Raw genomic sequence first — 15,164 nt, 5'->3', positions numbered from 1 at the left:
CATGCCACTGTTTTTGATGTCTCCGCCTTAGGATCGTAATCTTGAGTCCATGGGAATGTACGATATTGATGTTGTTGACCTTTGTATTGTAGATAACCAACCTGTTTTGAGACAATCGCTACAAAATCCTCATAAGCATCACATCGAATCAACAGTTGCCTAACTGCAAACAAGCCAATCAAACATCGACCCTTAATCCCAATTTGTGCTGGAATTATTTTACGAAGTTCCAGTAATTCTGGTGCACCATATGACAGCTTCATCACCACAGCTTGGTGGAGACCTTCTTCAACTGCATATTCCTCCAATTCCTTAACAGAAAATTGTATCATAAGTTGTCCATGAACATTTTAGACAGGTTTAAGGATCGTTTTAGTTACTGCTTGCAATTTTGCCGAGAATAGTGAAGCATAAGAATTTGTTTTAGAGCTGGGATCCATCTCTCCCACAGCATGAAGCTGGGGAGAGGCCTGCACATCCATGACTGAAGCTAACTCACCATTTTTGTACAAGAAAATAGAAGAAGCAGCGCTGAAATTCTGGAAAAACTTGGCGCTACAGTGACTCTCGATCTAAAATCAAGATTTGTTACAGATGGCTATGGATTTGAGGATGAAACCAACTGGGGATTGTTCGCAAAGAGAAGGGGGTTCTTTTGAGACCAATCTTGCGAACTTACCTTGCCGGACGCCGGAGTTATGGGCCGTGAATAGTAACGGCGGTGAAACTCATTTCCGAACTTTTTTCAAAAAACTTACAAAATTGTATGAACAAACATATTTTTAATTTTTTTTACATTCATTTCCCTCTTACCTTTTTCTTTTGTAATAAAATAAGAAAAGAGAAGGAAAAAAACAGTTTTTTGGGGGGTTTCAATTACACACGTGTCTTGTTATAACCATATGTCTTCTTATTCTTTCGGACTTTCCTCTAACTCTGATTTGCGCCTTTTCGACCTCTATATAATTCCATTTATTTCCCTTGTCTTTCTCCATAATCCACTACTTCATTCTTCCTTTTCTTTATAATTTTCTCTCTTTCCTTTTATTATTTTCGTCCAAATTATTTTTTTCCAAATGCAAGCCACCAATATTTCCCCTCTTTCTCAAAGCTTTATTCACAAACCCCACATTTCTCCATGTGTTACATGCAAAATTCTCATCAACCCTTCAAAGCAAAATACTAAAACAACACCTCCGTTGCCAGGGAAAAAGATATTTCCATTAAACCCGGTTGAGTACGAGCCGCCTAAATTGAACCCTTTTCAGAAACTTGCTGCTTCTTCCTTGGACGTGGTGGAGAAATGGGTTTTGACGGAGTTGGAAAAGAAGCACAAGTTGAACCGGACTCTTGACCCGGAAATTCAGCTGCAAGGGAATTTTGTACCGGTTCAAGAATGCCCGGTTCAGCATGGACTTGAAGTAGTAGGGCAGATTCCGTCAACTTTGTATGGTGTTGTGTAAGAAATGGAGCTAACCCTTTATTCAAACCGATTAAAGGTTATCACTTTTTTGAGGTGACGACATGATTCATGCCGTCACGTTGGGTTCAGGGAATAAAGCTAGCTATTCTTGCCGGTTCATTCGCACAAACCGGTTGGTCCAAGAAGCAGAATTAGGTAAACCGGTTTTTCCTAAACCGATTGGTAATTTGGATGGCCATTTGGGTTTAGCTCAGCTTGCTCTATTATTAGCTCGAGCCAGCTTCGGTTTAGTGGATGTTTCAAAAGGATCCGGTGTAGGTAACGCCGGTTTGGTTTATTTTAATGGCCGGCTTTTAGCCATGTCAGAAGATGATCTCCCGTACTGTGTGTCTATTACAAAAGATTGTGATCTTGAAACAAATGGCCGGTTCAATGTTAACGGACAAATTAACGATCCGTTAATTGCACATCCTAAGGTGGACCCCGCAACAGGGGAGCTTTATACGTTAAGTTACAATTTGTTAAAAAAACCTTACCTCAAATTCTTCAAATTCGACGCGTGCGATCGTAAGTCACGTGACATCTCCATTTCCCTCCAAAAGCCCACCATGATACATGACTTTGCCATCACGGAAAATCACGTGATCATCCCGGATTATCAAGTGGTATTCGGGATATCCAGGATGATTCGGGACAGGTCACCCATGGTATTCGACCCAAATAAAATCTCTCGATTCGGAGTGTTGTCGAAAAACGACCATGACGAATCGAGAATCAAGTGGGTCGAAGTTCCCAACTGTTTTTGCATGCATTTGTGGAATGCATGTATTGGGAAAAATTACATTTATATAAGGATGATATGTCGAGACACGTGGACTGGTCAAATAGTCAAAGAATTACAATTAATCAAGAGGCACGAGCAGCAATAGAAACGAGCAAGGATAAAGGAAGAGGCACGGGTAGTCGTACCTGTTTAAGTCATTTATATCCAAGAATCAAAAGGAATGGATCTGACCATAGTAAAGAGCGCAAATACAGAATTTGACAAGAATTAAATACTGGATACGTTAAGGAATTTGTATTGATATAATGATTATGTAATGTAGTATTCAATGTCTTTAATTATTCATAATTACCTCATTATGATTTGGGAAAATGCATATCTTTAAGATACTTATAAAAGGGAGGTATCTGATCAATTGTAGGGACAAGGGATATCATTGAAATATACTTTGATTTACCTGTTTTTCTCTTGATTACATCCTAATTACTTCAAATTATTTTCCTTTGCATATTCTTTTGATTATCAGTAATCCGTGTTCTTCTAAATTCTAGTTGTGACTGAAATTCTATTTTTTGGTTAAACAAATTGGTTCCGTTACCGGGAATCTGATAATCTATTTTCTTTTCACTTGACCTTCCTTGTTGCATCAATTATGTCGAATAACAATGACAACACCCCGAGAAACCAAGAGAACCAACAAAGTCAGGGAGGTCCACAGAATATTAACATTCAAGTTACTACTCCGCAAGACTCTCCACGGTAATATCGTGAGGGTACTCCTGATGGGTCTCAAATAAACGAGTATGTTCAATTTGAAAATGCTGAAGCTGTTGATGAAGCTTTGCAGAAATTAATTGCCGCTCAGGTCAACAAAGCTGTTGAGGCACTTTTTAACCAGTTACCTGTTGCAACACCCACACCTACTCCAAATAATAACACTATAGAAAACCCTCGTTCTGGACTTGTTAATTCAGGTAGCGGTGGAACTCCTAGTAAGTCACAGGAGAGAGAACCAGGTAATGTCATTAATTCTGATTTAGTACTAACATTGCAGAAACAGCTCAAGGAGCAAAGTGAGCGCATAGAGCAGATACCCGGGGTGCCGCCCATAATCAAAAGGGTAAATATGGATAGATATTCGCAACAATCCTGGAAGCCAAGTGTTGCTCCACTCCCAATACCAAAAAAGTTCAAAATGCCTGATATTTCAAAGTATGATGGAACAACAGACCCACGAGATCACGTGACTGCGTTCACAACGGGTGTAAAAGGCAACGATTTGACTAAGCAGGAAATTGAATCAGTCTTAGTCAAAAAATTTGGTGAAACACTCACCAAAGGAGCGTTAACATGGTATTCTCTTTTACCCGAAAATTCTATAAATTCTTTTGCTGAGCTTGCAGATTCTTTCATCAAAGCACACTCGGGAGCTCAAAAAGTAGAAAAAAGAATGGAGGATATTTTTAAAATCAAGCAGGGGGACTCTGGACTGCTTAGAGAATTCGTGGACAGATTTCAACGTGAAAGAATGACATTGCCACGCGTTCCTGACAACTGGGCAGCGATAGTTTTCACAAGTAATTTGAATGAAAGGAGTTCGGAAGCTACGAGGAGACTTAAGGAAAGCCTTCGAGAATTCTCATCTACAACGTGGAATGATGTTTATAACAGGTATAGCACGAAGTTGAGGATTGAGGAAGATATTGTTCCGCAATTCCAAAAAGATAAAAAGATAAGTTCGAGACGGGCGGAGACCGAAAAAAGGTCCGGTAAAAATAGGTACGAGACTTATATGGGACCTTCGGGAAAAGACTCACGGTCAAAGCAGGATAGTCGAAGGTACGATCATAGATCAAGAAACAGAGAATTAGGTTCTTCATCAAAATTTAGGAATGAGCGAAACAACAGAGAGTCACAGGATGACGATATAAATTTAAAAGCAAGATTCGGTGGTTATAACTTCAACGTCAGCACCTCTGAGCTCGTGGTTGTTTTGAGAAGCATGGGAGATAAGGTTCGGTGGCCAAAGGAAATGAGATCAAATACAAATAGGCGTAACCCTGACCATTGGTGCGAGTTTCATAATGACCACGGGCACAAAACAGCAGATTGCAGATTCTTACAAAGTGAAGTTGATCATTTATTAAAACAAGGATATCTTACTGAGTTGTTTAGTGAGAAAGGCAAGCAGGCTTACATGAAGAACAGGCAGGAGCCTCCAAAACCACCTTCTCCCAAAAGAACTGTTAACGTTATAAGTGGGGGTGAAGACGCCAATGGTATATCATATACTGCAGCTAACAAAACTTCCAAAGTAACAATTACCCAAGGGAAACGGGTGCGGCATATTTTAGAGGAAGACAGTATAACATTCAATGATGCAGATACAGATGGCGTATCAACCCCTCATAACGATGCACTGGTAATTTCTTTAATTATACATGATACTTATGTGAAACGAGTTTTGATTGATCCAGGTAGTCCGTCAACATTATTTTACTAAGAGTACTACATGAGATACAAGCTGAAGATAGAGTAATACCAAAGGCGCATACTCTATCTGGATTTGATAATTCTAATGTTGTCACGAAAGGGGAGGTAATACTTACCACATTTGCTGAAGGGGTCGTCAAAGATACAAAGTTCCAGGTAGTAGACATGGAGATGGCTTACAACATGATTCTTGGAAGACCCTAGATCCACGAAATGGATGGTGTTCCTTCGACCTTGCATCAAGTTATTAAATTTCCATCGCCATGGGGAATCTGTCAAATTCGTGGAGATCAACATATTTCCAGGGCTATCAACTCCGTTGCAAATACAAGCATCAGAAGTGAAGGTAAATAGCAATCACAGAAGGCAGTTGAGGACTTCGCAGCACAAGCCTCGACTGAACAAGGGCAAATAGACGTAGACTCAAGGCCTAATACCATTCAAGAACCAGAAGAGAATGAAAATATCAAAACAACGGTAGAGCAATTAGATCCTGTCGTGTTATTTGCTCAATGGCCTGATAAAAAAGTCTATGTATGAGCCAATCTTGACCAAAGGATGAAAGGTAAGTTAATTGAATTTTTGAAAACTAACATGGACTGCTTTGCTTGGTCCCACTCTGACATGACAGTAATACCCCCAGAAGTGATGACTCATAAACTAAATGAAGATCCCTCATACCCCCCTGTGAAGCAAAAAAAAAAAGAAAGCAAGGGACTTTCAAGAATCAGGTGATTCAAGAAGAAGTCCGAAAATTGCTAAAAATTGGTTCCATTCTAGAGGTAAAGTATCCTAACTGGTTAGCTAACACTGTTGTGGTTACGAAGAAGAATGGTAAGTGGTGGGTTTGTGTAGATTACACAGATCTTAACAAAGCCTGCCCTAAAGATTCTTTTCCACTACCGCATATAGATCAATTGATTGATGCAACTGCAGGTCACGAGCTGTTAAGTTTTTTAGATACATATTCAGGTTATAATCAGATTAAAATGGATTCAGGAGATGAAGAAAAAACTTCATTCATAACAGAAAGGGGGACTTACTGTTATAAGGTAATGCCCTTTGGCCTAAAGAATGCAGGTGCAACGTATCAGAGGTTAGTTACCAAAATGTTTCAAGAACATTTAGAAAAGACCATGGAGGTATATATAGATGATATGCTTGTTAAAACTCAGTACTCAAAAGATCACATATCACACTTATCCGACACATTTTCGATTTTGCACAAATTTAATATGAAACTAAATCCCGAAAAATGTGCATTTGGCGTTGCTTCAGGTAAGTTTTTGGGTTTTCTTATTTCTAAGCGTGGCATTGAAGTGAATCCTACACAGATTAAATCCATTGAGGAAATTCCAGACATACTTTCAAACAAGAAAGAAGTTCAAAGATTAACAGGAAGAATTGCAGTTTTGGGAAGATTCATTTCTAGATCGTCAGAAAAATGATTCAAATTCTTCTCAGCCCTTAAGAAGCAGGATCATTTTGAATGGAATGAGGAATGTCAACAGGCACTTAGGAATTTGATAACGTACTTATCAAATCCACCTTTGCTGGCAAAACCAAAGGCTGGGGAAAAACTACTCATCTACCTTGCTGTTTCGGAAGTGGCGGTAAGCGCTGTTTTGGTTCGAGAAGAACAAGGTAAACAATCCCTATCTATTACGTAAGTAAATCATTGTTAGGTGCGGAGACGAGGTATCCTCAGTTAGAAAAACTTGCACTTGCATTAATCATGACATCTAGAAAGTTAAGACCTTACTTTCAGTGTCATCATATCATTGTAGTAACTGCCTTCCCTTTATGTAATATATTACATAATCATGAGTTATCAGGTAGGTTAGCTAAGTGGGCAATAGAGTTAAGTGAATACGAAATTGCATACCAACCTAGAACTGCTATAAAATCACAAGTATTAGTTGATTTCGTGGCTGATTTTAGCCAGAGAATGCAGTTAGAAGCAGAAAAAGAATTGCAGGTATTCAATGGAGCTAACCCAGGGACTTGGACTTTATTCACTGATGGCTCGTCTAACGTAAAAGGAGCAGGTTTAGGGGTCGTATTGGTACCACCTACGGGTGAAACCATTCGGCAAGCTATCAAATGTCATTCCATAACTAACAATGAGTTAGAATATGAGGCTATGATTGCAGGTTTAGAACTGGCACGGGAACTTGACATAAATCAGATTATAATCTAGAGTGATTCACAACTCGTAGTCAATCAGATGTTGGGGACTTATACAGCCAGGGAAGTAAGGATGCATCAGTACTTGGAAAAGGTACGGGAATTGATAAAACAATTTCAAAATTGGAAAGTTAGACAAATACCCAGGGACTAAAATCTTGAAGCAGATGCCCTAGCTAATCTCGCATCTGCAGCCGACGTGGCAAATGATGCAAATGCCTCAGTGATACAGTTATTTCATTCAGTTCTTGATCCTGATGTGAGTGAGGTAAATTTTAATAACTTAACATGGGATTGGATGAACGAAATTGTTGCTTTTTTGCAGTATGGAACCATCCCTGATGACAAGAAAAAGGCTTATGTGCTATGAAGAAAGGCTGCTAGGTACTGTTTAAAACAAGGCAATCTATATCGTAAAATGTTCGATAGTCCCTTGGAAAGATGCCTTGGACTTTCGCAAACAGAGTATGTAATGAGAGAAATACATGAGGGACATTGCTGGAATCACGCAGGTGGAAGATCACTGGTAAGAACCTTAATTAGGGCAGGTTATTACTGGCCTAAAATGGAAGAAGAAGCGGAAAGTTTCGTAGCCAAATGTCATAAATGCCAAAGGTACGGTAACAATATGCATAGACCTGCAGAACTATTACACCCGGTCATTGTTCCATGGCCATTTATGAAATGGGGAATGAATATCGTGGGTCCATTACCACAAGCAAAAGGAAAGGTAAAGTTTTTGTTTGTTCTCACTGATTATTTTACTAAATGGGTGGAGGCAGGTGCATTCAAACAGGTGCGAGAAAAGGAAGTCCGAGATTTTATTTGGCGGAATATCATATGTCGATTTGGCGTACCAAAGGAGATCGTATGTGATAATGGCCCTCAATTTATAGGAGCTCAAATCATGGAATTCCTTCAAAGTTGGCAAATTAAAAGAATAATGTCTACGCCTTATCATCCAGTGGGTAATGGGCAAGCAGAATCAACAAATAAAGTCATTATCAACAATTTTAAGAAACGATTAGAAGAGTCAAAAGGGAATTGGCCAGAAGTGCTACCTGGTGTTTTATGGGCATATCGTACAACGGCGAAAACTAGTACGGGAGAAACACCGTTTTCATTGGTTTATGGAACTGAAGCTTTGATTCCAGTCGAGATAGGAGAACCGAGTACCCGATTCACATAGGAGACACAAGAATCTAATGACGAGGAGATGCGGGTCAACCTAGATTTACTCGAAGCAAGGAGAGAAGCTGCACTAATAAGAATGACAGCACAAAAGCAGGTCATAGAACGATACTACAATAGAAAAGCATGCCTCAGGTTCTTCAAAATTGGGGACTTCATGCTTAAAAAGGTTTTTCAATCTACAAAAGCACCTAACGCAGGAAAATTAAGTCCAACATGGGAAGGACCCTACAGAGTTCGTGATGTTGCAGGAAAAGGAGCATATGAACTAGAAACAATGGATGACAAAGTACTACCTTCACATTGGAATGCTGTTCATTTAAAGAGATACTATTTCTAAGGGAAACCCACGGTCAGGTATAACCATTTTATATTTCATTTTTGAATTGTTAAAATTTTACTAACGATTTTAAATGATAGGCAAAAAGTTATCCCGTACTAAATGATGAGTCACGACCTGTAAGGCACACGGAGTAACCCAAAATTCCTGGCCTAGGGTTACAACTATTCTGATAGAAATAAATATGGGGCATGCAATCTTCATCTATAATCGCCCCTTCGAGTCCCGTGTGTTTTTCCCTTTTCAGGAAAAGGACCAAATGAGAGGAACTATCAAGTGCTCGAGGCTTCATACTTCAACACTCAAACACTTGGGGGACTACATAATATACATAGGCATGTATATAAAGAAGGCAAAGAAGATTGAGGGAAAATCAAGCCTAAAAGAGTCAAGTGCAGAGTAAAAGTTACGAGATGGAGCCACGAGCTGAGTTATAAGGAAATATACTAAAATGGGTTATAAGGAAAAACCCCGTACCTATAACTCTTGTTTTGTAAAAATCTGTTACAAGAAAAACAGTTACGAGAAAGTTATAGATGTACTTCAAATACATGTAAAGAATTATAAGTTCCAATAACAACTTGTCAAAGTTATTTCAAAGAAACATGTGTGTTCCTATTTCTTTTATCGTATGTTAACACCATTATGAAGTTGAGACGTCTACTTCATTAAGTGTCGAAATATAAAAGGGCCCTCTTTTATAAAACTCATGTTCAAATTAATTAGTCATGAGGATAACAGAAGCATTTTCGAAGAATAAAAATGCAAATTATTCTGTAAGTCCTTAAAAATTAAGGCAAGAATAAAGGAAACAAAAGTTTATAATAATAACACGAAGAACTTCTTAATATGTAATAATCTAAGACTAAGGACAAACTTAGTCATAAAACTACGAGACTATCTATATAGATTGCCCCATAAAAGACTTGGGGACTTACGACTTCAAAATCAACCCTCAAATAAAGTTAAGGGTCTGATTACAGTTTTTCATAACAAAAGCAAAGTCACTAGAATGTTCAAAACCGGTCAGTGAGAAGTTTGAGGAACCTAAGCAGGAGCATCAACAACAGTGGGTTCAATTTGGGCAGCTACATCAACAGATGCGGTTTCAATTTGGCTTGTAGCAACAGATTCGATTGGGCTTGAAAGAATTGGGTTACCCATATCAGCCTCAACATTCACGGGAGCTTCAGACACAGGAGAAGGGAAGTCCTGGGTTTTTTTGAGCCTTTTCATGGTTTCATTGATCTTAGCAAACTCCAACTCCAGGTTGAAGTTATCTTGACCAGCTTCAAGTAGGGTATCACGACGAGAATTCAAAAATGCCCAACTTGTCTCGATAGCAGATTTTTCTTTAAGGATCTCATAAAACTTTTCCCAAGCAGCGATCTCATTCTTTAGATCTTCATTTTCAGCCAAGGCGGAGTTGTGGGAAACTTGAAGAGAGGCATGGGGGCATTCTAAAATACGTACTTTATTAGTAGAGATTCTAAGATCCTCTTGTGCTTGAGTCAAGTTTTGCACGAGCTCCCCAGCGTAAACTTCCTTTCGGTCCTTTTAACTCTCTGATTTCTTCACTAGTTTTAGATAGTTGCTCTAAGAAGGAGGACTCGAGACGTTCTTTATCTTTTTCTGCTTGGCTCAAAGAAGCTTTTGCAACCGCCAATTCTGAAGTTAAAGCCCGCACTCGCTGCTCTAAGGTACTCTTGTTCTCTTGCAAGTTTTTTATATCAATCTGTGCACTCTGAAATTGTTATTTCCAATTGATTGCTTCCGAATGAGAATCACGTGCTATATTCTCCAAGGGGGCAATTCTTTTCATCATTTCTGTGCCAATAAGGTTGGCCTGAAAAGGGGAAAAGAAGTAAGAATCCTCAAAGATAGTCGGATTATAAAGCAAAAAAAAGGAAGAGAAGGAAAGCACCTTCAAAGTAGCATGTACGATATCATTCATTAAAGTCAGGGAACTATGACTCTCCAACTTGGCTTTTTCAATTGGGCCGATTAAAGGCTCCAACCATGCATCTCGACAGGAACTTCAATAGTTACCCGCCTTATAGCGACACTTCTACTAGAAGAGCCCGCTTCTGTATGGTGAACGATAGGAGGGGGAATAGTCAAAGGAGGAGCCGGAAAATAGGTGAAAACAGTAGAAGAAGGAACGGAAATAGCTGGGGCAGGTAAGGAAGGAACCACAAGCACGGGAGTTGGAAAAGAAGATAAGGGTACTTCGTCTAAAATAGGTCCTACATCTTCACGGCCAAATCCGCTAATGAAAAGTTGGTCAATAGACTCACGAGTATCGTGGGGAGTGACGTCATTGTCAGGAATTACTATTGGAGTTTCAACAGGTTCGGTAAGAGAAACCGACACTTCAGCTTCGTCATCAGGTACGATGCGTCTTCTAACTCGAGGCCTTGTCACCAGGGAGCCCTCATCTCCCTCTTCTTCAGAGTCTTCCTCTTCTGCAGCTTTCCTTTTTGCAGAAGAAGAACCCAAAACTATTTCCCGAGCTCTTTCTAGAGAGATATGGGTTCCTGAAGGAGTATGGGTTCCCGAGGAAACACGAGAAGCCGCAACTGCTTCAGCAGTAACTCCTCGAATAGCAAATCCTGACGAAAAAAAGATATAAATTAGAGCAATAAAAGAGAATATAGACACGAAAGGCGCAAAATATAAATTCTTACCATGAGTCTTTACCTTCCAACCAAAACGGTTAAAAAGTATTTTCCAAGACCTACCGTCCATCGGTGCGATCTTCAACAATTTATCTACCCAACCACGGAAGTTGGGAACATCCCCCACAACTCCCATGGTAGCTAAAAAAACAACAAAGGCAAAATTAGAGAAGTTAGCAAACTTGAAGGAAAAAGGTACGAGAAGGTTAAAAGACTTACGTGCAAAATTCCACTTCTCAGAGAAGGGAACATTATCCTCACCCACTAAACCAACAGTGGGTGCAACAACAAATCGGGCATACCCGCCGCGGTCTTTATCATCTTCGGGGCTCACTAAAACCCTCTTACTCCTGGCTACTAGTGTAAAAACACCATTGCGAAAAAGCCTAGGTGAGTAAAGATGAATCAAGTAGGGGAAAGTAAAAGGAACTTCGGATCTAGTGGATAAATGCCTTAAACAGGCAACAACCCTCCATACGATCGAACCAATTTGGCCCAAACAAACGTTAAAGAAACGGCAAAATTCGAGAATGACTGGGTCAATCGCTGGTCTGAACCCTAAAGTAAAAGGGTATGTGTAAACAAAAGAAAACTCAGTTAAATAAGAAGTTATCCTTTGATTCGGATTAGGGATAATAATGGGAAAATCGTTACTCCAATGACAGTCCTTATGAACCACAGGAGTCAAAACTTCAGTAATTTGAGTGGGGTAAGTATCGACACGATCTAAAGCGGCAGTCTGGTTTCTAAGAGATTCCCTATCGTGATAAAAAGATAATTTTGTAGGGACTATCTCTTCTACTAAAGGTTCGCGTAATGGTTCAGAAGGTTCTTTACTCCTAGAAGAAGATTTGTGAGAAACGGAACCTCTGGTTCTAGAAGATGGACAAGAACTAGAAGAAGGCATAGACGAACCACCTCGAGTAAATCTTAAGCTACGAAGCCTACCTCCATTTCTATGCCTAACAGGGGAATTGGGGAAAGAATCAACAATGGAAACTTCTCGAGGGTGAGGGTTTGGTGAAGACATAGTGAAGAGGAATGATGTAAAGAAGAAGTAAACAAAGAATGGGGAAATTAAGTGTTCAGTAAAACTTTATGAGGTAAAAGACAAGGGAAGAAGTTATATTTATATTGATAATCGACCGCCAAAGGTAAAAATGCAGTGAAGGAAGGATCACAATTATTATAACTGGCACTTCGTAAATAGTGGAACTGTAAAAACCTTGAAAGAGGCTGCAAAAACTGCAGAACCAATGAAAAATTGATACGTGTACGGAGTATTAAATGGAAGTGACAATTGAAGCGTCAATTTTGTCATAATATTAATGGTGACAAATATTCTCGTTTTAATGAAATCCACTTCCCAAATATTCAACTGATGAATAAATGGAAAGTAGGGGGATTATCTGTATTGGGAAAAATTACATTTATATAAGGATGACGTGTCGAGACATGTGGAATGGTCAAATAGTCAAAGAATTACAATTAATCAAGAGGCACGAACAACAATAGAAACGAGCAAGGATAAAGGAAGAGTCACGGGTGGCCGTACCTGTTTAAGTCATTTATATCCAAAAATCAAAAGGAATGGATCTGACCATAGTAAAGAGCGCAGATACAAAATTTGACAGGAATTAAATACTGGATACGTTAAGGAATTTGTATTGATTATAATGATTATGTAATGTAGCATTCAATGTCTTTAATTATTCATAATAGCTTCATTATGATTTTGGAAAAACGCATATCTTTAAGATACCTATAAAAGGGAGGTATCTGATCAATTGTAGGGACAAGGGATATCATCGGAATATACTTTGATTTATCTGTTTTTCTCTTGATTACATCCTAATTACTTCAAATTACTTTCCTTTGCATATTCTTTTGATTATTAGTAACCCGTGTTCTTCTAAATTCTAGCTTTGACTGAAATTCTATTTTTTGGTTAAACAATGCATGGGAAGAAGTTGATGAACATGAAGGTGCAACCGTTGTCATTATAGGTTCATGCATAAGTCCACCGGAATCCATTTTTTTGGGAAGTGATGATCCATTAACAAGTGAATTATCCGAGATCCGATTAAACCTAAGAACGGGCAAATCAACCCAACGGGTCATGACATCGGGTATGAATCTAGACGCAGGGCAAGTAAACAAGACTAGACTTGGTAGGAAAATACGGTATGCCTTCATGGCTATAGTTGACCCATGGCCGAAATGTAATGGCATAGCAAAAGTCGATTTGGTCATGAGAAATGTTACAAAATTCTTTTACGGAGATGAACGATTTGGTGGCGAACCTTATTTCGTGCCAAGTAAAGGAGAAGAAGAAAACGAAGATGAAGGATATCTCATGAGCTATGTGAGAGATGAGAGGAGAGAAAAATCTGAATTAGTTATAATAAAAGCTTCAAACCTAAAGCAAGTGGCTTCGGTAAAGAGTGCCATATGGTTTTCATGGTACATTTGTTAGTTCACAGGATTTATACAAACAAATTTCATGCTAATATGATTAATAGTTTTAGTATGCAAAATTGATTACTTTTCAAGTGCTATCTGTTTTTTGGGGTTGGACTAGAAATCAGTTGTTGAATAATTAACAATTGTGGAATTTTTCATTTTTCCTCCATTTTTATGGAGACTTGTTATATTTGTGATTCAAGGGAAAGAAAGAAGACCACGAGAAACACTACAAAACTTTAGGACAACTTTAGTTTTCATCCACAATTCTTTTGCTCCCCAAGATTGGATTAGTGTGAAAAGGACGTGATGTACATAGAGGCGGGACCACGATTTGAAGTTTATGAGTTATAGAATCTAATTTACTTAAGTTATTGAGTTCTAAATTAATAAATTGTACATATTTGATGAGTTTCTAAGACAAATACATAGTTTGGACAAAAGCTACTTGTCACGACCCAATTCTAGTATAGGTCATGATGGCGCCCAACACCATTGTCAGGCAAGCCAACGCGGAAATATTAATAAGTTCTAGTTTTACTTTACTAAAACAGTTACAACAATTTCTTAATTTGAATTTAAAACAAGTGATAATTAGTAACGTACAAAAATAATTATACAATCCCAAAAGAATAGTCTACCAATGTGTGTGCCAAGACCTGGTATCACAAGTATGTGGGCATCTAGTAGAATATACAAAAGAATAAATCTATCCTACTATCTCGAATAGAGTAGACAGCCAAAAGTAAAGAGAGACTCCATCATGCTGCTGAACGGCATAGGAAGGGAGCAGCTCACCGTGGAATCTCGGACTACGATCAAGAATGCACATCAGACTGGTAGCCAGATGTACCTACCTCAGATGTTGTACAATTAAGTACAGAAGCGTAGTATGAGTACATAAACAATATGTACCCAGTAAGTATCCCATCTAATCTCGAAGAAGTAGAGACGAGAGGTTGACTTGATACTTACTAGGGTCAAATAATATAATAAGTGTTATGCTAAGCATGGATATCACAAACAAGTAACAATTTATAGCAAGAAGTGATAGGTCATTTCCTGGATAATATCGCAGTTAGCCATTTACATTTCGAGGCATTTAATAAGGTAAGTCATGAATAAGATTTCACATAGATATCATGCGCACATTATGCCGAGGTCGTACGGCCCGGTCCAACAGAAAAGAAACTGTGCACTGCCAGAGGGTCGAATGGCGCGAACCATAGATGCATTTATTTCTACCGAGGCAATCGGCCCGATCCACAAATATCAATTATCATCAAGAAGGTACATAAAGGCACATTTATATTCACATAAATTCATACAAGTGTTCAAGCAAGTGCATACGTTCACATATATTCATTCCAAATCTCTAGCATATGCTAAGTGATCTCATTAGCATGAAAGGATATAAATATTCACAAATATGGCATGATACGGATCCAAAACTACCCGGACAATTAACATAATAGTAGCTACGTATGAACTCTCATCACCTAGTGCATACGTAGCCCCCACATTTAGTGGCAAATTATTCAATTATTTTACCTATGGGGACAATTCTCTCTTACAAGGTTAAAAAGGAGACTTACCTCGCTTCAC

The 15,164-nt window shown here is 38.7% G+C and overlaps 1 pseudogene; it reads left to right on the top strand.

Annotated features, from left to right (window-relative positions):
* The first annotated feature begins 1,020 nt into the window (after positions 1-1,020).
* Positions 1,021-13,606, top strand: LOC104240677 (9-cis-epoxycarotenoid dioxygenase NCED6, chloroplastic-like; annotated as a pseudogene).
* The last annotated feature ends 1,558 nt before the right edge of the window (positions 13,607-15,164 follow it).

Source organism: Nicotiana sylvestris, chromosome 1, assembly GCF_000393655.2.
Source record: "Nicotiana sylvestris chromosome 1, ASM39365v2, whole genome shotgun sequence".
Lineage (NCBI taxonomy): Eukaryota > Viridiplantae > Streptophyta > Magnoliopsida > Solanales > Solanaceae > Nicotiana > Nicotiana sylvestris.
This window is presented reverse-complemented; position numbering and strand designations above follow the sequence as displayed.